This window comes from Sminthopsis crassicaudata, chromosome X, assembly GCF_048593235.1.
Source record: "Sminthopsis crassicaudata isolate SCR6 chromosome X, ASM4859323v1, whole genome shotgun sequence".
In the NCBI taxonomy this organism is placed as follows: domain Eukaryota; kingdom Metazoa; phylum Chordata; class Mammalia; order Dasyuromorphia; family Dasyuridae; genus Sminthopsis; species Sminthopsis crassicaudata.
In genome coordinates, this window is record NC_133623.1 from 50,752,306 (window position 1) to 50,779,651 (window position 27,346).

The window sequence follows — 27,346 nt, forward strand, 5'->3', positions numbered from 1 at the left end:
ATGATATGCATTTGTACTGATCACAAGCTGGGAGAAATGATCATGCAGGTCTGCCACAGTAAATCCCTGAAGGAACTGTTAAATCTCCCTCTCTCCTGAAGCCTGTTCAGAGAAGGGGCCCATACCCAGGGGAAGAGTGGCAAATAGATATTACGCATATTCCCCCTTACAGAGGTGTCTTTCTCTTCCCATTGCTGAAAACATATACTTCCTTGTTCATTGGTCACCATTACTTCTCAATGATGCCTAGAAAACCCTATAACTCCAGGTATCTCTATCTACCCCTAGATGAGACCCAAAACTCTATTCATGTTTAATCCTTGTTCTAGAATCACCATTACATCCCCACGACAAACGCAGGACCTCACAAGCTCTGGAATCTTGTTATCTACCCCCTGCTGAGAAAATATGATCCCTTGTTCATTGTTCAACATTACCCACAAACCCAAGGTTCTGTTGATCTACTCCTTGATGAGACCCTATGATCATTCATAGTTTCTCTTTCTTCTTGGTTCACTTTTATTCTCCATGACATCTTGAGAACCCTACCACCCTAGTAGTATCTACCCCTTCAGAGGGCCCTAGGATCCCTCATTTGATCCAAACTGTTTGGTCACCATTACTTCCCCATGAATCCCTGTGAACCCCAGAGCCACAGTCATTCTTTTATCTACCCCTTTATCAGACACTATGGTCTCTCGAGTTTTTATCTTGTACTTGGGTTACCATTATTTCCCCATGATGCTTCGAAAACCCACAACTACAGGAGTCTTTATATACCCCTAGATGAAGCATTTTGACCTCTTATATTTTCTCCATATTCTATGGTCACCATTACTTGCCCATGACTCCTAGTGATCCCCATACATACAAGAGTCTCAATATCTACCCCTTCACATCGTTCAGGGGTCACCATGGTTTAGACGTAATTAATCCAGGAACCTACAACCCCAGGATTCTCTTTGTCTAATCCCTGCTGAGACTCAAGTTTCTGGTTCATGCATTGCAATTCTTTCATTTTGATTAACTGAGAACCACATAACTCCATGAGTCTTTTTATCTATCCCTTGATGAGACCTTATGGTTTCTTCCTTGTTCTTGGTCACCATTACATCTCCATGACTAACCTAGAAGCCAATGACCCTAGGAGTTGCTTTATCTATCCCCTGCTTAGAACCTGTGGTCCCTTGTTCAGCAGTGGCCATTACTGACCTATAACAAATTGAGAAACCCACAACCCCATGAGTGTCTTTATCTATCCTTTGATGAGACCCTGTGGTCATTCATGTTTGCTCCTTGTTCTTTTTTTGAATGTACAAAAGTGGTTTTTATTTTGTCTTCTGGCAACATTTTTTCTACAGAAAAGCATCTCCCAATTACATAAAAATCAGTAATAAATGACTGAGTTGACAGAAATTTCCCCAAAATATGAGGAATGTATCTACTGGCTAAAATAAGGCACATTTGTGTATTTGAATGATTGGTTACAAGGATTTATTTTAAAATGTCACATATGTTGATTACTAAAATACCAAGATACCAAAAAATATCCCTTTCTCTTTATGAATGAATTACTTAGATTCCGCTTGGTTCAACAGGTTTACAAACTGCCTTCATCTGGTACAATTATATCCATATTTTTTGTAACTCTAAATTTACTGCCAAAGCTGGGAGATGTGTTCTCTGGTCCCACAGGTAGGCCGCAGCTACTACTTCTATTTATAATGTAACTCTTCAAAAATATTCTACAAATAAAGATTTACTAAAATAATATTTTAAAACATACAAGTATCAATGCTAGTTACTTAGCTGTAATGCAGGGTGGGAGGATGTTTATGTTGGCATGGCAACCTGTGAATAATTGTCATTTCTTGAGGATGGCCCAATTGTTGCTCATAAGCCAATGATTTTCAGGCCCATGATAAAAAACAAAGAGGAAAAGGAAGGAAGGAAGCAAAAGAAAAGGGGAAAGACTACTTCCAGCCCTGGTTTAAACATGAAACCTATTCAGTATATGCTCTTATGTTACATTTCATTAAATACACTCACAGTATAAATAATATCATAACTAGACAATTAGCCTGGAAACAGTGCTGGAGTTCTCAACTAACAAATATAACAGTACTGTACCTGATCTAAAACTATATTATAAAGAAGCAATCACCAAAACCATTTGGTATTGACTAAGAAATAGACTAGTTGATCAGTGGAATAGGTTAGGTTCACAGGACAAAATAATGAACAACTGTAGCAATCTAGTGTTTGACAAACCCAAGGATCCCAACTTTTGGGATAAGAATTCATTATTTGACAAAAACTTCTGGGAAAACTGGAAATTAGTTGGAGGGGAGGTGGGAAAACTGGGACACTGATGCATTGTTGGTGGAGTTGTGAAAGAATCCGGCCATTCTGGAGAGCAATCTGGAATTATGCCCAAAAAGTTATCAAACTGTGCATACCCTTTGATCCAGCAGTGCTACTACTGGGCTTATATCCCAAAGAAATACTAAAGAGCAGAAAGGGACCTGTATGTGCCAAAATGTTTGTGCAGTGGTAAGAAACTGGAAGCTGAGCGGATGTCCATCAGTTGGAGAATGGTTGGGTAAATTATGGTATATGAATGCTATAGAATATTATTGTTCTGTAAGAAATAACCAGCAGGACGAATACAGAGAGGCTTGGAGAGACTTACAGGAACTGATGCTGAGTGAAATGAGCAGAACCAGGAGATCATTATATACTTCAACAACAATACTGTATGAGGATGTATTCTGATGGAAGCGGATGTCTTCAACAAAGAGAAGATCTAATTCAGTTCCAATTGATCAATGATGGACAGAAGTAGCTTACACCCAGAGAAGGAACACTGGGAAATGAGTGTAAACTGTTTGCACTTTTATTTTTCTTCTGAATCCAATTCTTCCTGAATCCAATCCAACAAGAAATTCGGTTCTGCACACACATATTGTATCTAGGATATACTATAACATATTTAACATGTATGGGAATGCCTGCCATCTGGGGAAGGGGTGGAGGGAAGGAGGGAAAATTCGGAATAGATGTGAGTGCAAGGGATAATATTGTAAAAAAAATTACTCATGCATATGTACTGTCAAAAAAAAGTTATAATTATTAAATTAATTTAAAAATGTAAAAAAAAAACCAACCAAATATAACACAAATTAATTGTTCTCAAAAATCTCAGTATTCTTACACACATTTCCCCCCATGGGAATAAGGGAAGAAAGCAGAGTAAGAGGGGGCATTTTTACTCAATGATCTGCCCCAGGTAGTATAACACTTTCTACTCCACTACACAGATTGCACCAAAGATGCCAAAAGTCTGTAAATTATGCTTTTTCCATCAGTCAATAATAAATGCTTTGCACCACAGGAAAAAGTCTCTTCACTTTTCAGATCTGTCAATTAAAAGAAGTATAAACAGCAAGGAAACTAGCAGTTTAACTTCACACAAAGGAAACTAATTACACAAACATGACAACATTTGGCTAGTATTTTACTATAAACAAAATCCCTCCGGTTGTGAAAACTAGATTAGCAATTTCAATAAACTTCAAAGGTCATTATGATAAAATCTAATCTAATACTTATGAGAACCTTTTCATTATCTAGTCTTTACAGTGAAATACTGGCCATCTACAAGGGCCAAATGACTGGGCAAGATAAAATTTCCCTTGTAACAACCAATATGCCAACATCAGTCTTCTAGGTTTTAATCAGGAGTAGCGCCACTTTCCATCTTCCCCAACCAAAACTCCTGCCCAGTGCCTACCAAGAGTCACACCCAGGGAAAAGTCCTTCAAGGGCTACTGTGCAACATGACCGGAGGAACAGTGCCACAGCGCAGCAGGAGCAGAGGAATGCTGAGGAGGAAAGCCAATGCCCAGTCTGTCTTAGAGATGTGGTATCAAGCATCCAGTGTTAGACTGAGTGCCCCTATGTCATTGTTGGGATGTTCATGGACCCATTACTTCCCCATTATTAACCAAGAACCCCTCGACCCTAAGTGTATCTTTATCTACCCCCTGCTGAGAATCTATGGTCCTTTGTTCATCAGTGACCATTATTTCTCCATGACAAGCAGAGAACCCCACAACCACATGAGTCTCCTTAACTACCCCTGGATGAGACACTATGGTCCCCCATGTTTTCTCATTGTTCTTGAGTCACCATTACTTCCCATGACTGAGAACCCCATCACCCCAGGAGTCTCTTTATCTACCCCCCTGCTGAGACCCTTTGGTCCCTCATTCATGTGTCACCATTATTTCTCCCTGAATAATTGAGAACCCCACAACCCCAGGAGACTCTATATTTACTCCTTGATGACACTCTATAGAATCTCATGATTTCTGTTCTTTCTTGGGTCACCATTACTACTCCATGACTAACTTAGAACTTCACAACTACAGGAGTCTCTATCTTCCCTTTGATGAAACCCTATGGTACACTATTCAAGTGTCACCATTAATCCCCTATAACTAATGGAAAACCCCACAGCCCCAGGAGTCTTTTTATCTCTTCCTTGATACCCTTTGGCCCATCATGCTTTCTTACTGTTCTTGGGTAACCATTACTTCCCCCATAACTACTCAAGAACCCCACAATTCCAGGAGTGTCTTTATCTACCCCTGGTGAATCCTGATGGTCCCTTGTTCATGGGTCACCATTACTTCCTCAATACTATCTGATAACCCCCAAAACTAGACAAGACTATATATCTCTTCATGAGACTCTCTAAAATCACTCATGTTTTCTTGTTCTTGATCCCCTATGTTTTCTCATTGTTCTTGATCACCACTACTTTCCCATGACTGAGAAACCCACAAACACAGGAGTATCTTTATCTACCACTTGATGAAACACTATTGTCCCTCATATTTTCTCTATTCTTGGTTCACTATTACTTTCCCATGTCTATCTGAGAACCCTACACAATGCCATGAGTCTCTTTAACCCATGCTCAGATTTTATGTTCCTTTTTTTGTTCATGGGTCATCATTACTTCTCAAGGAGTAATTGAGAACCACACAACCCCAGGAGTCCCTTAATCAACACCCTGCTGAAAACCTATGGTCTTCTGTTCATGGGTCACAATTATTTCCCCATGACTAATTGAGAACCTCAAAACCCCAGGAGTCTATTATTTATCTACCCACTGCTGACATGCTATAGTTCTTTGTTCACGGGTCACCAATATTTCCCCCTGACTAATCAAGAACACCACAAATCCAGGAGCTTCTTTATGAGACCTTTATGAGAACCCCTCATGAAAACCTATGGTCCCTCATGTTTTCTCCTTGTTCTTGGGTCACCATTACTTCCCATGATTAACCAAGATCTCCACAACCTTTGAAGTCTCTACCTATCCCCTGCTGAGACCCTATGGTCCCTTGATCATAGGTGACCATTATTTCTCCAACTAATCTAGAACTCTATAACCCTAGGAGACTGTATATTTACCCCTTGATGAGACCCTAAAGTTTCTCATGATTTCTTCCTTTCTTGGGTTACCATTACTACTCCTTGAGTAACTGAAAACCCCGGGAGTTTCTTTAGCTACCCCCTGCTGAGACCCTATGGTTCCTAGTTCATTGGTCACCATTACTTCCCCACGACTAAAAATCCCACAACCCCAGAAACTGGAAACTATGTGGATGCCCATCAATTGGAGAATGGCTGAATAAATTGTTGTATATGAATATTATGGAATATTATTGTTCTGTAAGAAATGACCAACAGGATCATTTCAGAAAGGCCCGGAGAGACTTGCATGAACTGATGCTGAGTGAAATGAGCAGGACCAGGAGATCGTTGTATACTTCAACAACAATATTATATGATGATCAATTCTGACGGACGTGGCTCTCTCCAACAATGAGATGAACCAAATCAGTTCCAATAGAGCAGTAATGAACAGAACCAGCTACACCCAGCGAAAGAACTCTGGGAAATGAGTATGAACCACTATATAGAATTCCCAATCCCTCTAATTTTGTCCGTTTGCATTTCTGATTTCCTTCACGGGCTAATTGTACACTATTTCAAAGTCCGAATCTTTTTGTACAGCAAAACAACTGTATGGACATGTATACATATATTGTATTTAATTTATATTGTAACATATTTAACATGTATTGGTCGACCTGCCATCTAGGGGGGAGGGAAGGAGGGGAAAAATTGGGACAAAAGGTTTGGCAATTGTCAATGTTGTAAAATTACCCATGTAGATATCAGCTAAATAAAAACTATTATTAAAAAAAAAAGAATCCCGCAACCCCAGGAGTCTCTTTATTTAACTCATGCTGAGAACCTAGGGTACCTTACTTTGGAGTCACTATACTTCATCTGACAAGAAATTCAATACCCATTATTCATATGAAATCACGTAAAATATTTCCACACTAGTTATATTGCAGGTCTTGGAAATGGGACCAAAAATAAAGTCTAAAAATATATTTCAGTCTGCACTCCATCCATTCTCTCTTGGGAGGTAGACAGAATTTTTGATTTATGAATTCTTTGGAGTTGTGGTGGTTCATTGTCTTGATCGAGGTAGCTAAGACTTTCACAGCTTATTATCATTATAACATTGATGTAACTATGTGCAATGCTCTCATGGCTCTGATCACTTTGCATCCGTTCATATAAGACATCCTGGATTTTCTGAAACCACCCCCCTCATCATTTCTTATAGCACAATAATACTCACCATCCTACACCACAATGTGTTCAACCATTCCTCAGCTTTTAATTCTTTGCCACCACAAAAAGGAGCTGCTATAGATATTTTCACACCCACGGTTCCTTTTTCTTTGATCTCTTTAGGGTAGCATAGGTGGGGACCACATAGGTGGTCAAAAGGTTTCCACAGTTTTAGTCTCTATCGACCCACTATTAAGTACATATCTTCCCCTTCTTCAGAGATCTCTGCTTTTCCCTCCTCCTAACTCTTCAAAAAATGCCACAACCTCCTGCCAAGGAGTCTCTGTATTTATCCCCTGCTGACCTCCCAAGCCTCCCCCTTCCCCATATAGTTTTCCTATCAAGGTGTCTCTGTAACATAGCCCTGATTAAGCATCTCACAGCCTCTGCCAAGGTTTCTGTCTCAGACCCCTGCCACCATTTATGAATCCCTTATTCTCTCCCTGTAACTCTCTTTAATTCTGACATCGCGCCTTCTCAAAAAAAAAAAAAAAAAAAAAAAAACAACTAACCCCCCCCAAAGTAATGTATGCAATATGCCCCCTGTTGAGTTTCTATGATTCTACCATATCATCTCCCCATTCAGGAATCTCATTAACACTCCCTGCCTGATTCCCAAAGAGGCCCAAAATCTCACCCCAAAGACTTTCCTCACCCCTGCTAAACATCTAAGACTCCTATATCCAGCCCTTTTACAGGTTTCTTGATTTCCCCAAAATCTCAGACTTCCCTCTTGAATTTCCCCCTGATTTACCTTGAATTACCCCCCGATGAGCCCTAATACCCTGCTCCTGTATCTTTCTGCTATATGGTCACTGCATTTTCCCTATCCTGACTCCCCAGGAATCTAAGTCTTCTCTAAGAAGTCTTTTCTGCCCCCTGTTGAGTCCTTATAACAACCTCCTATATCATTCCTCATTTTAGCAGTCTCTGTATCTCCCTCATCCTCACTCTCTAAAGCCCCTAAAAACCTCCCCAAGGAATATGGTATGTGTCACCAGCTGAGCTGCTACTATCACCTATTCTTTTATCTTGTTCAGAGGTATCTCTAAACCCCCCCCACACACACACACCCCTACTCTAGCTATTAAAACCTATGGCCAAGTAATTTTTTAATCAACTCTACTGAGTTGTGACCGCCATCTCCCCTCTCATTTCCGTTATGTCTCTAAGTCCTATATCTAAGATTCCCAAGATCTTCCAAAACCTCCCTCCAGAAGCAAAATTATTTGTGCCCCTGATGAGTAACTGTGACCCCCCCCGTTATGTCCTTTCCTCTTTTATGAGTCTCTGTAACTCCTCCTGTTGACACAAGAATCCCACAAGCTCTCCCCAAGAAATTTGTCTCTACCCCCTGCTGAGCACCTCTAACCATCACAACTTCTCCCTCTTCAAGGTTCTCTGTAACCCCCCACTTCCTCTAGAAGTCTTATAGCTGAGACCCCATGATAACCCATATCATGTCCAGGCATCAGTATGACTCCACTCCAACTGTCTAAGAACCCCACAACAATCCCTAAATCTCTGTTGAGAACATACCAATTCCATATTCTTTCTTGGGACTCACTCCTAGTGAGTCCTTCCTGATTCTGCTGAATATCTACCACGCTCATATCTTCTCCTTATTCAGGAATCCCTACAAATCCCCCCATCAGACCTCCCCAAAACAAAAAAAAACTCACTCTGGGAGTCTGTGTCTACCTCCTGGTGTATCCCCTTAAAACCCTACCATATCATTCTTCTTTTTAGGGGTCTCTGTATCTCCCCCTTCCTGATTCCCCGAAACCTCCACAAGGAATCTTGGCATCAACTCCCTGCTGAGCATCTATGACCTCCATATCTTCCCCTCTGTTCAAGAGTCTCTATCGTCTCCCTCATGAATTCTCAAGACCTGCCCAAATCTCACCCCAGGAGAGGAAGTATCTGTCACCTTGCTGAGCAACTCTGATCAACTACATCTTCCCCCTTTACTCTCCAACAACTTCTCCCCAAGGCATCTCGATATCCACCCCCCCATAGCCTCCCAGTGGTCAGTTCCCATTGTGTCCCCCCTTTTCACATCCAAGAAGTCCACAATGGCCACTCTCCCACACCACTAAATTTATCAGCTGCTGAGCACCTACTACCCAGATATCCTCCCCTTGTTCAGTGGTCTCTGGAACTTCTTCCCCTTTGAAGGGGAGTCTCGCCATCCACAAACCAACCTCTACAAGTTTATTTATCTACCCCCACTCCCCACAAGCACCTACAACCCCATGAAATCTCCTTGTTCCCAGGTACTTCTGAACTCCCTGCTCATGCTCCGGGGAAAAAGAACCCCATAATCTCCCTCATGGAGTCTCTGAATCTAATACCCACTGAGTACCTATAACTACCCCACATCTTTCCACACTTCATGGGTCTCTGCAACACACTCTTTCTGTCTCTGCAAAATCCCTATAATGTCTTCCTAAGGTGTTTCTGTATCCAGCCCCTATTGAGCAACTAGCAATCTCATATCCTCTCCCTGGTCGGGGATCTATGTCACTCCTATCTTGTGACTCCCTAAGAACCTGATAACCTCTCCCCCAAGAGTATGTCTACTGACATGATTCTCCATAGCTTCTTTCCACCCTCCTGCCTTCCCAAAACCCCACCCCCTTTCTGTGCTCTAGGGTCTCTGCTAATTCTCCCCCATGATCCTCTAAGAGCCCCCCCAACTTCTCAAGGAGTCTCTATACCCACCCCTAAAAACCCTATATCCTCCAGTGGTCAGTGCAATCACCATGGGTTCCTCTTCTTGACTTTCCAAGGATTCTCAAACTGCCCCCCCCATGAGTCATTGTATTTTCCTCCTGCTGAGCACCTACTTATTCTGATATCCTCTCCTTGTTCAAAAGTCTTCCCCACTCCTCAAAACAGTCAAGAACTTTACCCAGGAGCCTGTAGCTAGCCCCTGCTGTGACCCTATAACCTCTGATATCATCCCCTAATTCAGGGAGCACTTTAATTACCCTTCTGAGTCTTCAAGGACTGCATAGCCTCTCTCAAGAAGTTTCTACCCCCTGCTGGGCACCCATTAATCTCCCATATCCTCCCTGTGTTTGGGGGTTTCTGTAATTCCTAACTTTCCAAGAAAACCACAACTTCCCTCAGAGTCTCAATATCTTCCATCTGTTGAGCATCTATAGCTCCCACATATTCTTTAGATTCAAGGGTCTCTGCAACTCCCCCCTACCTGAGCCCCTAAAACCTTTCCTCCAAGAGTCTCTCTTCACAACCTGCTGAATACCTTTGAACCCCATACCATCCCAGGACTCCGGAGTCACTGGATCACCTATTCACCTACTGCCTAGATAGCCTCTCCTTCTTCAGGGGTCTCTGTAACTCCCCATTCCTGACTCCTCAAGAATCCTACAACCATTCCCTAAGGAGTCTCTCTAAACACCCCATGCTGAGGACCAATGATGTCCAGTTCTTTCTTTGGAGGTTCTTGTAACTCTTCCCTTATATCCAAAGTACCTCAAAACTTCCCCCCAAAGAAGCATCTGTGTCTATCCCATGCAGAGCCTCTACGATCCTTCCGTATCTTTCCCTGTGGCTCATTCCTTGACCCCCCAGGAATCCAACAATGTCTCCCCAAGAAGTTTCAGAAGGTACCCCTTGCTGAACACCTACATCTCTATATCTATTCTTTGTTCGGACGTCTCTGTAATTCCCTCCATTTCTTTTTTTTTTGCAAGGTGTTTGGGGTTAAGTGATTTGCCCAGGGTCACATAACTAGGATGTTAAGGGTCCGTTTGCTTCAGTTAACTTAACAGTAAAACAAGATGGAGAAGAAAATGGCAAACCACTCCAGTATGTCTGCCAAGAAAACCCCAAATGGGGACAACAAAGGTCTTTTGGGGAAGCTAAGTGGCTCACTGAATAGACTGCTGAGCCTGAAGCCAGAAAGACTTATCTTCCTGAGTTCAAATCTGACCTCAGGCACTTATTATATGTGTGGGCAAGTTCCTTCATTCTGTTTGCCTCAGTTTCCTCATCTGTAACATGAGCTAGAGAAGGAAATGGCAAACCACTTCCAGTATCTTTGCCAAGAAAATCCCAAATGAATTCGTGAAGAGTAAAACATGCCTGAAAATGACTGAACTACCATAATCCTATAGTTACATAACTGTAAACATGTCTCCCCTTGGGTAGTTTGGGGAAGTCTCCAAGACCCCTCCTCAGAATCATGATTTTAAATGCCTTGAATATAATATATAGGATTACAAAGGAAATCAATTATATTAAAATGTAATTATCAAAATACTAAAAAAAAAAAAGATTCCTCAATCTCCTGAAATCTATCCATAGGTTCTTTGGGCATGGATAGACCCAGATTAAGCTGCCTCTGCCCTAATGGAATGTAACCTCTCTGAAAGCAGGGTCTGTATTGCTATTCTATTGGTATCCCCAATACCCAGCACAATAACTAACATTTTAGTAGACATTAAAAGTCATTCAAAAATCTTAGTTGCAGAACAAAGGAATGATGTCAGAGACCGTCTAGTCCACCCTCCCCATTTTACAGACAAAGAAACTGAGGGCCAGGATAGGAGGTTAAGAGATTTGCCCAAAATCAGACAAGGAGTGTATGTCAGAGCTGGGACTGAAATTTAATTAGATCCCACATCATCGCATATTAGTAGTGAAAGCAGTCAAATAGTAGAGAAATAAAAATGAAAAATGACACTATCCTGGCATTTTAAAGAGAGATGAAAATTAATTAGTAAGATAATGTTTTTCCTTTTTTAGAACATTGCAAAAACATTTTAGTTGCATTTAATTTTAAGTAAAGGATTTTAAATATTAAAGATTCAAAGAATTCATTTTTTGGTAACACAATGCCCCCTAGTGAGTCTATCGATTATTTTTTACCATACAAATACACACACCTTTATTCAAAAGTGTGGGGGAAGTGGATAGAGCATCAGCCTTGAAGTCAGGAGGACCTGAGTTCAAACCTGAGCTCAAACCTGAGCTCAGATACTTAATGCTTCCTAACTGTGTGACCCTGGGCAAGTCACTTAACCCCAATTGCCTCAGGGAAAAAAAGTATGGGGGAAGATCCACAGCAATCCCAACAAACTTTGGATCAAAAATGTCATTTGCATTCAGAAAAAGAACTATGGAGATTAAATGTAAATAAATATACGCTATGTTCATTTCTTTTTTATGTTTCTTTTTCCTCTCCCATGGTTTTTCCCTCTTGTTTTGATTTTTTTTTCTCCTGGCATGATTCATAAAGCAATGTATATTAAAAAAAACCAAATAAATGAAATAAAATAAGCTAAAGAAGGAAAAAAGTATAAGGGAAGGGAACAAAAATGGTACAGAACTAAAAATCATGAATTTAGATCCAGAGGAGCTGGGCTTTAATACCATCTCTGCCACTCTTGCCACCTTGACTAAATTACTTGAATTCCAGGGCCCTATGCTAAGTTCTGAGAATAAAAAAAAAGCCAAAAACACAGTCCCTATTTTCAAGGATCTCACATTCTAATGAAGGAGACAATATGCCAAAAAAAACCATGTATATATACACACATATATGTATGTATATAAACATGCATATATGTATATGTATAGATATATGTATAGCTATAGTAATAGATAGAACATAAGATAATCTCAGAGGTAAGAGACTGTGAAAGAGGGGAGGACAGGCCCAGAAAAGGCTCCCTTGAAAGATGAGAAATGAGCTGAATCCTAAAGGAAGCCAAGATTAAGAGGCAAAGAGATAGAACTTTCCAGGTATGGAAGACAGGTGACAAAGAAAGGGAGGGAGATGGAATTTTGTGTGTGAGGAATAGCAAAAAGGACAGTGCAGCTGTATCAAAGTCTAAGGATATTTGGCCTGAAAAGCAGAAGACGAAAGGGAACATGATATTTTTGTGTTCAAGTATTTGAAGAGGTATTGGCCTTGTTTTGCCTGGTTTACTTGTTCAATGCAATACCTATCAAACTGCCAAAAATTATTTTATAGAACTAGAAAAAAATAAGAAGAAAATCCATCTGGAAGAACAAAAAGTCAAGAATATCAAGAGAATTAATGAAAAAAATACAAAAGACAGTTCCCTAGGAGTACCAGACCTAAAACTATATTAGAAAGCAGTAGTTATCAAAACCACCTGGTACTGGCTAAGAAATAGAGTAGTGGATCAGTGGAATAGGTTAGATAAGCATAACACAATAATCAATGACTATAGTAATCTACTTGATAAATTCCCAAATCCCAGCTTCTGGTATAAGAACTCACTATTTTACAAAAATTGCTGGGAATGCTGGAAAATAATGTCAGAAACTCAGCATAGATGTACATCTCATACCCCATACCAAAATAAGGTCAAAAGGGTGATACCATAAGCAAACTAGGAGAGCAAGGGATAGATCTTTGGAGAAGGGAGGAATTTATGACCAAAGAATTAGAGAACATTATGAAAGGCAAAATGGACAACTTTGATTACATTAAACTAAAAAGTTTCTGAGCAAACAAAACCAACACAAATAAGATTAAAAGGGAAGCACAAAGCTGGGAAAAAATTTTACAGCCAGTATTTCTAATAAAGGCCTCAATGTTAAAATATATAAAGAACTGTGAGAAATTTATAAGAATACAAGTCATTCCCCAAGTGATAAATGGTCAAAGGATATGAATACTTTTCAGATGATGAAATTAAAGAATGGCTGAATAAGCCATGGCATATTAATTTTCTATAAAAATTATGAATAAGTTGATTGTAGAAAAGGCAGGGAAAGAAATACAAGGACTGAGCTGAGCAAAACAAGTAGAACCAGGGATACAGTGGACACAGTAACAGCAAGATTGTATAATGATCAGCTAGGAAAGAGTTGGTTCTTCTCAGAAGTTCAGTAATCCAAGGCATTCCAATAAACTTTGGGCAGAAAATGCCGTCTGCATCCAGAGAGAGAACTATAAAAAATTGAACGTAAATCAACGCATGCTATGTTCACTTCTTTTTATTTTTTTCCCACCTGTGGTTTTTCCTTTTTGTTACACTTTTCTTTCCCGTGATTCATAAAGAAATGTGTATTACAAAATTAATGTACATGTATAACAAAAAAAAGAAAAAAGTAAAGAAAAATGATAAACTATTTTTAAAAATAGGGCTACATATATTTTTATTTTCCATTTTAGCTTCTGAAATAAATTTTTATTTATGTTTGTTTCATCACAGTTATCTCATATATCTCTCTCCTTCTCCCTGGCACACAGCCATCCCATATAGCAAACAGTATTTTTTAGAATTGGGAGGGGGGGAGTCAGCACAATTGATAAATACATTGTAAAAGTCCGAAATATGGGGCTGTCTGAACTTTTTTTTAAGATACTAGCCTTGTTTTCAAGATTGTATGGGGGGGGGGTAATTGTAAATTTGTTTCTGCTGATATACTGGGGATAAAATGTATCAATTAAAAAGGCAGGCATCCAAAAATCTAAGAATTCCTATATGGGATAGTTTTCAGCCTTCTAATCATCCCGGTCACTCACTTCTGGATGCATTTCAGCTGGTCATTATCCTGCCTTAGATGTGATGCTCAGATTGAACACAATACCCAAGATTGATCTAATCAAGATAAAGTATGATCATGGCCTGTTAAGATCTTTTTGGCTCACAATTCTAACATATTAGTTAACCATCTTAGGCTACCTTCCTTTATTTGCAATTTTGATAAGTGGGCCAACTATCTCTTTTCTAAATTGGTTTTTTGTTTGTTTGTTTTCTGAGGCAATTGGGGTTAAGTAACTTGCCCAGAGTCACACAGCGAGGAAGTGTCTGAGATTAGATTTGAACTCAGGTCCTCCTTGAGTTCGAGGCTGGTGCTCTAACCACTGCACCACCCAGCTTCCCCTTTTCTAAATTGTTGATTAAAATATTGAACCGTATAGGGTAAAGAACAGATTTTTTGAAAATGCTTAGAATGAAAAGTGATCTTGAAGGTTTCATTTTTTTCATATTAAAATTCTAGAAATCCCTTGGTAAAGAAGTGTTTCTTTAGTAGCTGGGTTCAACATTCCAAATGAGCATAATCTTCTCACAAAAGGTTGGCAATGTTGAGTTTATTTTATCAGTGATTCTCCTGAATAGAACAACCAAACTTAGGTGGGAACTTCCAAAATCATTTATCATCACCTCCACATTTGGGAACCACTACCGACTCTATGAGTTTGAGGTTTATAATGGGCCAACAGTTATCATATGGCAATATTTCAAATGAATTTTGATAGATACAATGCCAACACCTAGGTATATGATCTGCCAAGTGAAGTCAATACTTACTGTTGAAGCATCCTCAAAAGCCTCTAAGGCTTAGGGGAGATTTCAAGGTTATCCTCTACAATAGTTTCTTCTTCGGGTTGTCAGCTTTGCAAGAAAACATGGGCAAAAATCAGTCCAACTCTAAAAAGTTGGCTCTCTTAATGTCTGCTTTTAAAATATCTTGCAATATTTAGGCTATCTATCAATTTTATCAGCTTGGGTACAGTTATCTGTAGGTCTCAGGAGTGGTCTTTGACAGTATCTGCCATTGAAAAATTCATCAGGCTGAGGCACATCAAATGAACGGGGAACTTGATTGGGCCCCGTCCTCAGATGATAAACATTCATTATCAGCAGGTCATCATTAGGCCATTTCAGCTAGAAGGATCTCTAAGATTTTGAGCTATTCTAGCATCTCTCTAACATCTCAGACTCACCTCCACACCACGTTCAATCTCAGGCTGATAGCCTAACCATGGTTAGAATTTTTTGTGCCTTGGATACCCAGAAATGCATTTTCTAAGAACAAGTTGTTGTTGAATCGTTCTTCACCTGTTTCTCACTCTTAGAGCCACCATTTGGGGTTTATCTGGCAAAGACGCTGAATTGGTTTGCTTTTTTCTTCTCCAGCTCATTTTACAAATAAGGAAACTGAGGCTAACTGGGTGAAGTGACTTGCCCAGGGTCACACAGTTAGGAGAGTCTAAGAATAAATAATTTTCTTAAACAGGATGGTGGCTTAGGAATACAGTACTAGACACTCATTTCAAACACTTAGGACTTTTGTACATAAATGCTTGTTAACACACAAAAGAAATAAAAAACAAATAAAAACAGCCTGGCTAAATAAAGTTCCTTCAAAAACACCAGTGTCCAAACCCTAAAGCTCACTGTGTTTTCAAAAACACAGCAAACCCTCCTTTACTGTCACTTCAGCTGCCAATGAGAGGGTTGGGCCAGGAGCCCGGGAATCCTTTCCAGCATCCCAGTACCTCTTCCTCCCTCGGCTTCCCTCCTAAGTGTGTGTACAGTTGAAAGCGAGGAGCGTAGCAGCGGTTAGTTTGGTTCTCCCACCCCCCAGAGTCTTCTTGGCCCTCGTAAAACCAGAAAAACAGGTCAGCTCCCTCTAGTCGTTGTATTATTTTTTTCTCGTGTTTTTCCGACGGATAGGAGTAGGGGGCGGTGCTTAGAACAAGTACGGGAGTTTTCGCATAACCCTCCCATCACTAACCCTCCCAATTCCTGACACCCACCCGACCCACTCCTCAAGGGTTTGTTTCCCGATTTCTTTTAGCCTCTCCCTTCACCACCCCTTTCCGCCAGACACACGTAGATTGGCGCAGGAAGGCAGACAGGCGCGCGCACAAAGACAGGCAGGCGCACCCAGGCAGGCAGGGACGCAGGCAGGGACGCAGGCAGGGACGCAGGCAGGGACGCAGGCAGGGACGCAGGCAGGGACGCAGGCAGGGACGCAGGCAGGGACGCAGGCAGGGACGCAGGCAGGGACGCAGGCAGGGACGCAGGCAGGGACGCAGGCAGGGACGCAGGCGGAGGCAGGGACGCAGGCGCACGCAGATATGCAAGCACGCAGGCGCAGGCAGGTACGCAAGAACGCAAGCGCACGCAGGCACGCAAGGGTACGCAGGCACGCAAGCGCACGCAGGCAGGGCCCCGCCCCCTCCGCACACAATAGTGCGTTCTCTGTGCTTAGCAACGCCTGCCTGGAACTTGAGCTCATTAGGCATAGAACGGTTGTCAAGGCAGCGAGTGGGCTTCGAAGTCTGTGGCTGGGGTCGGGAGGAGAGGAGGGTCGGGGGAGAGCGGTGGGAGGAGGGAGTGGCCCCGGACGCCAGGGAGCAAGGAAGAAGGAGGAACCAGGAATAGAGGTTCAGGGAGAAGCAGAAAAGGCGGCGACGGAGGAGGACGCTGAGGTGGAGGCAGGGGCACGGAAAAAAGCGGAGCCATTCCGCCTGCCCCCAGGTCCCGTCCTAGGGAGCCATGGAGTTTTATCTGAGTGCCTGCTCCAAGGCTGCAGATGCCGCTGCCACCAAGACTGCCGCCAGCCACTTGGTGGCAGAGAGTGAGCAGTGCGGCGAGGTGAGCGGCGCGCCTCTAACCCATGGGCCCGCCCCTAACCTCGAGGCTCCACCCCAAAGTCCACAAGCCCGCCCAAAACCCGCCCCAAACCCCACAAACCCGCCCAAAACCACACAAACAAGCCCACAAACCCCGCCTAGCCTCCCCCAATCCTCCCCAACCCTCCCCAAACTCCACCAACCCTCCCCAAACTCCACCAAACCTCCCCCAATCCTCCCCAAACTCCACCAACCCTCCCCAAACTCCACCAAACCTCCCCCAACCCTCCCCAAACTCCACCAAACCTCCCCCAATCCTCCCCAAACTCCACCAACCCTCCCCCAACCCTCCCAAACCCTCCCCAAACTCCACCAACCCTCCCCCAACCCTCCCCAACCCTCCCCAAACTCCACCAACCCTCCCCCAATCCTCCCCAACCCTCCCCAAACTCCACCAACCCTCCCCCAATCCTCCCCAACCCTCCCCAAACTCTACCAACCCTCCCCCAACCCTCCCCAATCCTCCCCAACCCTCCCCAAACTCCACCAACCCTCCCCCAATCCTCCCCAACCCTCCCCAAACTCCACCAACCGTCCCCAAACTCCACCAAACCTCCCCCAATCCTCCCCAAACTCCACCAACCCTCCCCAAACTCCACCAAACCTCCCCCAACCCTCCCCAAACTCCACCGAACCTCCCCCAACCCTCCCCAAACTCCACCAACCCTCCCCCAATCCTCCCCAACCCTCCCCAAACTCTACCAACCCTCCCCCAATCCTCCCCAAACTCTACCAACCCTCCCCCAATCCTCCCCAATCCTCCCCAACCCTCCCCAAACTCCACCAACCCTCCCCCAATCCTCCCCAACCCTCCCCAAACTCCACCAACCCTCCCCCAACCCTCCCCAAACTCCACCAACCGTCCCCCAATCCTCCCCAAACTCCAACAACCCTCCCCCAACCTCACCAAACTCCACCAACCCTCCCCCAACCCTCCCCAACCCTCCCCCAATCCTCCCCAAACCTCACCAACCCTCCCCCAATCCTCCCCAACCCTCCCCAAACTCCACCAAACCTCCCCCAATCCTCCCCAAACTCCACCAACCCTCCCCAAACTCCACCAAACCTCCCCCAATCCTCCCCAAACTCCACCAACCCTCCCCCAACCCTCCCAAACCCTCCCCAAACTCCACCAAACCTCCCCCAATCCTCCCCAAACTCCACCAACCCTCCCCCAACCCTCCCAAACCCTCCCCAAACTCCACCAACCCTCCCCCAACCCTCCCAAACCCTCCCCAAACTCCACCAACCCTCCCCCAACCCTCCCCAACCCTCCCCAAACTCCACCAACCCTCCCCCAATCCTCCCCAACCCTCCCCAAACTCCACCAACCCTCCCCCAATCCTCCCCAACCCTCCCCAAACTCTACCAACCCTCCCCCAACCCTCCCCAATCCTCCCCAACCCTCCCCAAACTCCACCAACCCTCCCCCAATCCTCCCCAACCCTCCCCAAACTCCACCAACCGTCCCCAAACTCCACCAAACCTCCCCCAATCCTCCCCAAACTCCACCAACCCTCCCCAAACTCCACCAAACCTCCCCCAATCCTCCCCAAACTCCACCAACCCTCCCCCAACCCTCCCAAACCCTCCCCAAACTCCACCAACCCTCCCCCAATCCTCCCCAAACTCCACCAACCCTCCCCAAACTCCACCAAACCTCCCCCAACCCTCCCCAAACTCCACCGAACCTCCCCCAACCCTCCCCAAACTCCACCAACCCTCCCCCAACCCTCCCAAACCCTCCCCAAACTCCACCAAACCTCCCCCAATCCTCCCCAAACTCCACCAACCCTCCCCAAACTCCACCAAACCTCCCCCAACCCTCCCCAAACTCCACCGAACCTCCCCCAACCCTCCCCAAACTCCACCAACCCTCCCCCAATCCTCCCCAACCCTCCCCAAACTCTACCAACCCTCCCCCAATCCTCCCCAAACTCTACCAACCCTCCCCCAACCCTCCCCAAACTCCACCGAACCTCCCCCAACCCTCCCCAAACTCCACCAACCCTCCCCCAATCCTCCCCAACCCTCCCCAAACTCTACCAACCCTCCCCCAACCCTCCCCAAACTCCACCAACCCTCCCCCAATCCTCCCCAACCCTCCCCAAACTCTACCAACCCTCCCCCAACCCTCCCCAATCCTCCCCAACCCTCCCCAAACTCCACCAACCCTCCCCCAATCCTCCCCAACCCTCCCCAAACTCCACCAACCGTCCCCAAACTCCACCAAACCTCCCCCAATCCTCCCCAAACTCCACCAACCCTCCCCAAACTCCACCAAACCTCCCCCAACCCTCCCCAAACTCCACCGAACCTCCCCCAACCCTCCCCAAACTCCACCAACCCTCCCCCAATCCTCCCCAACCCTCCCCAAACTCTACCAACCCTCCCCCAATCCTCCCCAAACTCTACCAACCCTCCCCCAACCCTCCCCAAACTCCACCGAACCTCCCCCAACCCTCCCCAAACTCCACCAACCCTCCCCCAATCCTCCCCAACCCTCCCCAAACTCTACCAACCCTCCCCCAATCCTCCCCAAACTCTACCAACCCTCCCCCAATCCTCCCCAATCCTCCCCAACCCTCCCCCAATCCTCCCCAACCCTCCCCAAACTCCACCAACCCTCCCCCAACCCTCCCCAAACTCCACCAACCGTCCCCCAATCCTCCCCAAACTCCAACAACCCTCCCCCAACCTCACCAAACTCCACCAACCCTCCCCCAACCCTCCCCAACCCTCCCCCAATCCTCCCCAAACCTCACCAACCCTCCCCCAATCCTCCCCAACCCTCCCCAAACTCCACCAAACCTCCCCCAATCCTCCCCAAACTCCACCAACCCTCCCCAAACTCCACCAAACCTCCCCCAATCCTCCCCAAACTCCACCAACCCTCCCCCAACCCTCCCAAACCCTCCCCAAACTCCACCAACCCTCCCCCAACCCTCCCAAACCCTCCCCAAACTCCACCAACCCTCCCCCAACCCTCCCCAACCCTCCCCAAACTCCACCAACCCTCCCCCAATCCTCCCCAACCCTCCCCAAACTCCACCAACCCTCCCCCAATCCTCCCCAACCCTCCCCAAACTCTACCAACCCTCCCCCAACCCTCCCCAATCCTCCCCAACCCTCCCCAAACTCCACCAACCCTCCCCCAATCCTCCCCAACCCTCCCCAAACTCCACCAACCGTCCCCAAACTCCACCAAACCTCCCCCAATCCTCCCCAAACTCCACCAACCCTCCCCAAACTCCACCAAACCTCCCCCAACCCTCCCCAAACTCCACCGAACCTCCCCCAACCCTCCCCAAACTCCACCAACCCTCCCCCAATCCTCCCCAACCCTCCCCAAACTCTACCAACCCTCCCCCAATCCTCCCCAAACTCTACCAACCCTCCCCCAATCCTCCCCAATCCTCCCCAACCCTCCCCAAACTCCACCAACCCTCCCCCAATCCTCCCCAACCCTCCCCAAACTCCACCAACCCTCCCCCAACCCTCCCCAAACTCCACCAACCGTCCCCCAATCCTCCCCAAACTCCAACAACCCTCCCCCAACCTCACCAAACTCCACCAACCCTCCCCCAACCCTCCCCAACCCTCCCCCAATCCTCCCCAAACCTCACCAACCCTCCCCCAATCCTCCCCAACCCTCCCCAAACTCCACCAAACCTCCCCCAATCCTCCCCAAACTCCACCAACCCTCCCCAAACTCCACCAAACCTCCCTCAATCCTCCCCAAACTCCACCAACCCTCCCCCAACCCTCCCAAACCCTCCCCAAACTCCACCAACCCTCCCCCAACCCTCCCCAACCCTCCCCAAACTCCACCAACCCTCCCCCAATCCTCCCCAACCCTCCCCAAACTCCACCAACCCTCCCCCAATCCTCCCAAACCCTCCCCAAACTCTACCAACCCTCCCCCAATCCTCCCCAAACTCTACCAACCCTCCCCCAATCCTCCCCAATCCTCCCCAACCCTCCCCAAACTCCACCAACCCTCCCCCAATCCTCCCCAACCCTCCCCAAACTCCACCAACCCTCCCCCAATCCTCCCCAACCCTCCCCAAACTCCACCAACCCTCCCCCAATCCTCCCCAACCCTCCCCAAACTCTACCAACCCTCCCCCAATCCTCCCCAAACTCTACCAACCCTCCCCCAATCCTCCCCAATCCTCCCCAACCCTCCCCAAACTCCACCAACCCTCCCCCAACCCTCCCAAACCCTCCCCAAACTCCACCAACCCTCCCCCAACCCTCACCAACCCTCCCCAAACTCCACCAACCCTCCCCCAATCCTCCCCAACCCTCCCCAAACTCCACCAACCCTCCCCCAATCCTCCCCAACCCTCCCCAAACTCTACCAACCCTCCCCCAATCCTCCCCAAACTCTACCAACCCTCCCCCAATCCTCCCCAACCCTCCCCAAACTCCACCAACCCTCCCCCAATCCTCCCCAACCCTCCCCAAACTCCACCAACCCTCCCCCAATCCTCCCCAACCCTCCCCAAACTCTACCAACCCTCCCCCAATCCTCCCCAATCCTCCCCAACCCTCCCCAAACTCCACCAACCCTCCCCCAATCCTCCCCAACCCTCCCCAAACTCCACCAACCCTCCCCCAATCCTCCCCAACCCTCCCCAAACTCCACCAACCCTCCCCCAATCCTCCCCAACCCTCCCCAAACTCCACCAACCCTCCCCCAACCCTCCCCAAACTCCACCAAACCTCCCCCAATCCTCCCCAAACTCCACCAACCCTCCCCCAACCCTCCCAAACCCTCCCCAAACTCCACCAACCCTCCCCCAACCCTCCCCAACCCTCCCCAAACTCCACCAACCCTCCCCCAATCCTCCCCAACCCTCCCCAAACTCCACCAACCCTCCCCCAATCCTCCCCAACCCTCCCCAAACTCTACCAACCCTCCCCCAATCCTCCCCAAACTCTACCAACCCTCCCCCAATCCTCCCCAATCCTCCCCAACCCTCCCCAAACTCCACCAACCCTCCCCCAACCCTCCCCAAACTCCACCAACCCTCCCCCAACCCTCCCCAACCCTCCCCAAACTCCACCAACCCTCCCCCAATCCTCCCCAACCCTCCCCAAACTCTACCAACCCTCCCCCAATCCTCCCCAACCCTCCCCAAACTCCACCAACCCTCCCCCAATCCTCCCCAACCCTCCCCAAACTCCACCAACCGTCCCCAAACTCCACCAAACCTCCCCCAATCCTCCCCAAACTCCACCAACCCTCCCCAAACTCCACCAAACCTCCCCCAACCCTCCCCAAACTCCACCGAACCTCCCCCAACCCTCCCCAAACTCCACCAACCCTCCCCCAATCCTCCCCAACCCTCCCCAAACTCTACCAACCCTCCCCCAATCCTCCCCAAACTCTACCAACCCTCCCCCAACCCTCCCCAAACTCCACCGAACCTCCCCCAACCCTCCCCAAACTCCACCAACCCTCCCCCAATCCTCCCCAACCCTCCCCAAACTCTACCAACCCTCCCCCAATCCTCCCCAAACTCTACCAACCCTCCCCCAATCCTCCCCAATCCTCCCCAACCCTCCCCCAATCCTCCCCAACCCTCCCCAAACTCCACCAACCCTCCCCCAACCCTCCCCAAACTCCACCAACCGTCCCCCAATCCTCCCCAAACTCCAACAACCCTCCCCCAACCTCACCAAACTCCACCAACCCTCCCCCAACCCTCCCCAACCCTCCCCCAATCCTCCCCAAACCTCACCAACCCTCCCCCAATCCTCCCCAACCCTCCCCAAACTCCACCAAACCTCCCCCAATCCTCCCCAAACTCCACCAACCCTCCCCAAACTCCACCAAACCTCCCCCAATCCTCCCCAAACTCCACCAACCCTCCCCCAACCCTCCCAAACCCTCCCCAAACTCCACCAACCCTCCCCCAACCCTCCCAAACCCTCCCCAAACTCCACCAACCCTCCCCCAACCCTCCCCAACCCTCCCCAAACTCCACCAACCCTCCCCCAATCCTCCCCAACCCCTCCCCAAACTCCACCAACCCTCCCCCCAATCCTCCCCAACCCTCCCCAAACTCTACCAACCCTCCCCCAACCCTCCCCAATCCTCCCCAACCCTCCCCAAACTCCACCAACCCTCCCCCAATCCTCCCCAACCCTCCCCAAACTCCACCAACCGTCCCCAAACTCCACCAAACCTCCCCCAATCCTCCCCAAACTCCACCAACCCTCCCCAAACTCCACCAAACCTCCCCCAACCCTCCCCAAACTCCACCGAACCTCCCCCAACCCTCCCCAAACCCACCAACCCTCCCCCAATCCTCCCCCAACCCTCCCCCAAACCCCCACCAACCCTCCCCCAATCCCCCCAAACTCTACCAACCCTCCCCCCAATCCTCCCCAATCCTCCCCAACCCTCCCCAAACTCCACCAACCCTCCCCCAATCCTCCCCAACCCTCCCCAAACTCCACCAACCCTCCCCCAACCCTCCCCAAACTCCACCAACCGTCCCCCAATCCTCCCCAAACTCCAACAACCCTCCCCCAACCTCACCAAACTCCACCAACCCCCCCCAACCCCCCCAACCCTCCCCCACCCCCCACCCCCAAACCTCACCAACCCTCCCCCAATCCTCCCCAACCCTCCCCAAACTCCACCAAACCTCCCCCAATCCTCCCCAAACTCCACCAACCCTCCCCAAACTCCACCAAACCTCCCTCAATCCATCCTCCCCCAACCCCCCAAACCCTCCCCAAACTCCACCAACCCTCCCCCAAATCCTCCCCAACCCTCCCCAAACTCCACCAACCCTCCCCAATCCTCCCCAACCCTCCCCAAACTCCACCAACCCTCCCCCAATCCTCCCCCAACCCTCCCCAAACTCTACCACCCTCCCCCCAACCTCCCCAAACTCTACCCACCCCTCCCCCAATCCTCCCCAATCCTCCCCAACCCTCCCCAAACTCCACCAACCCTCCCCCAACCCTCCCAAACCCTCCCCAAACTCCACCAACCCTCCCCCACCCTCACCAACCCTCACCCAAACTCCACCAACCCTCCCCCAATCCTCCCCACCCCCACCCCAAACACCACCAACCCTCCCCCAATCCTCCCCAACCTCCCCAAACTCTACCAACCCTCCCCCAATCCTCCCCAAACTCTCCCAACCCTCCCCCAATCCTCCCCAACCCTCCCCAAACTCCACCAACCCTCCCCCAATCCCTCCCCAACCCTCCCCAAACTCCACCAACCCTCCCCCAATCCTCCCCAACCCTCCCCAAACTCTACCAACCCTCCCCCAATCCCCCCCAACCCCCCCAACCCTCCCCAAACTCCACAACCCTCCCCCAATCCACCCCCAACCCTCCCCAAACCCACCAACCCCCCCCAATCCTCCCCCAACCCTCCCCAAACTCCACCAACCCACCCCCAATCCTCCCCAACCCTCCCCAAACTCCACCAACCCTCCCCCAACCCCCCCCAAACTCCACCAAACCTCCCCCAATCCTCCCCAAACTCCACCAACCCTCCCCCAACCCCCCAAACCCTCCCCAAACTCCACCACCCTCCCCCAACCCTCCCCAACCCTCCCCCAAACTCCACCAACCCTCCCCCAATCCTCCCCAACCCTCCCCAAACTCCACCCACCAACCCTCCCCACATCCTCCCCAACCCTCCCCCAAACTCTACCAACCCTCCCCCAATCCCCCCAAACTCTACCACCCCTCCCCCAATCCTCCCCAATCCTCCCCAACCCCCCCCAAACTCCACCAACCCTCCCCCAACCCTCCCCAAACTCCACCAACCCTCCCCCAACCCTCCCAACCCTCCCCCAAACCCACCAACCCCTCCCCCAACCTCCCCCAACCCTCCCCAAACTCCACCAACCCCACCCCCCAATCCTCCCAACCCTCCCCAAACCCACCACCCTCCCCCATCCTCCCCAACCCTCCCCAAACTCCACCAACCCTCCCCCAATCCCTCCCCAACCCTCCCCAAACTCTACCAACCCACCCCCCAATCCTCCCCAAACTCCACCAACCCTCCCCCAATCCCTCCCCAACCCTCCCCAAACTCTACCAACCCCACCCCAACCCCTCCCCAACTCCACCAACCCTCCCCCAACCCACCCCAAACTCCACCCACCGTCCCCCAATCCTCCCCAAACTCCAACAACCCTCCCCCAACCTCACCAAACTCCACCAACCCTCCCCCAACCCTCCCCAAACTCTACCAATACTCCCCCAATCCTCCCCAATCCTCCCCAACCCTCCCCCAAACTCCACCAACCCTCCCCCAACCCCTCCCCAACCCTCCCCAAACTCCACCAAACCTCCCCCAACCCTCCCCCAAACTCCACCAAACCTCCCCCAATCCTCCCCAACACCCACCAACCCCCCCCCAACCCTCCCAAACCCTCCCCAAACTCCACCAACCCTCCCCCAACCCTCCCCCAACCCTCCCCAAACTCCACCAACCCTCCCCCAATCCTCCCCAACCCTCCCCAAACTCCACCAACCCTCCCCCAATCCTCCCCAACCCTCCCCAAACTCTACCACCCCTCCCCCAATCCTCCCCAACCCTCCCCAAACTCTACCAACCCTCCCCCAATCCTCCCCAATCCTCCCCAACCCTCCCCAAACTCCACCAACCCTCCCCCAACCCTCCCCAAACTCCACCAACCCTCCCCCAATCCTCCCCAACCCTCCCCAAACTCCACCAACCCTCCCCCAACCCTCCCCAACCCTCCCCAAACTCCACCAACCCTCCCCCAACCCTCCCCAAACCTCCCCCAATCCTCCGCAAACCTCACCAACCCTCCTTAATCCCCCCCAAAACCCTCCCCAAACCCCACAAACTTCCCCAAAACCCCACAAAACCTCTCCAAACCCCCCAAACTCTCCGTCAACCCCCCCAAAACCCCACCAGCTCTCCCCCAAACCCCACAAACTTTCTCCCAAACCCCACCAACCCTCCCCGAAACCCCAATAACCCTCCCCAAACCCCACAAAACCTCTCCAAACCCCCCAAACTCTCCATCAAACCCCCCAAAACCCCACCAGCTCTCCCCCAAACCCCCACAAAACCTTCCCCAAACCCAAAAAACCCTGCCCCAAGCCCCCAAACCCCCAAAACCCCACAAAACCTCTCCAAACCCCCCAAAACTCTCAGTCAAACCCCCCAAACCCCACCAACCCTCCCCCAAATCCCTAAAACCCACCCTAAAACCCCACCAACCCTCCCCAATCCCCAAAACCCCTCCCCAAACCCCCAAAACCCTCCCCCAAACCCCACCAACCCTCCCCCAAATCCCAAAAACCCACCCCAAACCCCACAAACTTTCCCCCAAACCCCACCAACCCTCCCCCAAACCCCACCAACCCTCTCTGAAACCTCCCAAACCCTCCCCCAAACCCCATAAACCCTCCCCAAACCCCACAAAACCTCCCCCAAGCCCCAAAACCCTCCCCAAACCCCACCAACCCTCCCCAAAACCCAAAACAGTCCCCAAACCCCATAAACCCTCCCCAAACCCCACAAAACCTCTCCAAACACCCCAAACTCTCAGTCAAACCCCACCAACCCTCCCACAAACCCACCCCAAAACCCACAATCTTTCCCCCAAACCCCCAAAACCCTCCCCAAACCCCACCAACCCTCCCCAAAACCCAAAACAGTCCCCAAACCCCACCAGCCCTCCCTCAAACCCCCCAAACCCTCCCTGAAACCTCCCAAACCCTCCCCAAACCCCACAAACTTTCCCCCAAACCCCACCAACCCTCCCCCAAACTCCACAAACCCACCCCAAACCCCACAAACTTTCCCCAAAACCCCAAAAACCCTCCCCCAAGCTCCCAAACCCCCCAAACCCCACAAAACCTCTCCAAACCCCCCAAACTCTCAGTCAAATCCCCCAAACCCTCCCCCAAACCCCACAAACTTTCCCCCAAACCCCACCAACCCTCCCCAATCCCCAAAAACCCTCCCCCAAACCCCACAAACTTTCCCCCAAGCCCCCAAAACCCTCCCCAAACCCCACCAAACCTCCCCAAAACCCAAAACAGTCCCCAAGCCCCCAAAACCCTCCCCAAACCGCACCAACGCTCCCCAATCCCCACAAACCCTCCCTGAAACCCCCCAAACCCACCCGAAACCCCCCAAACCCGACCAACCCTCCCCTA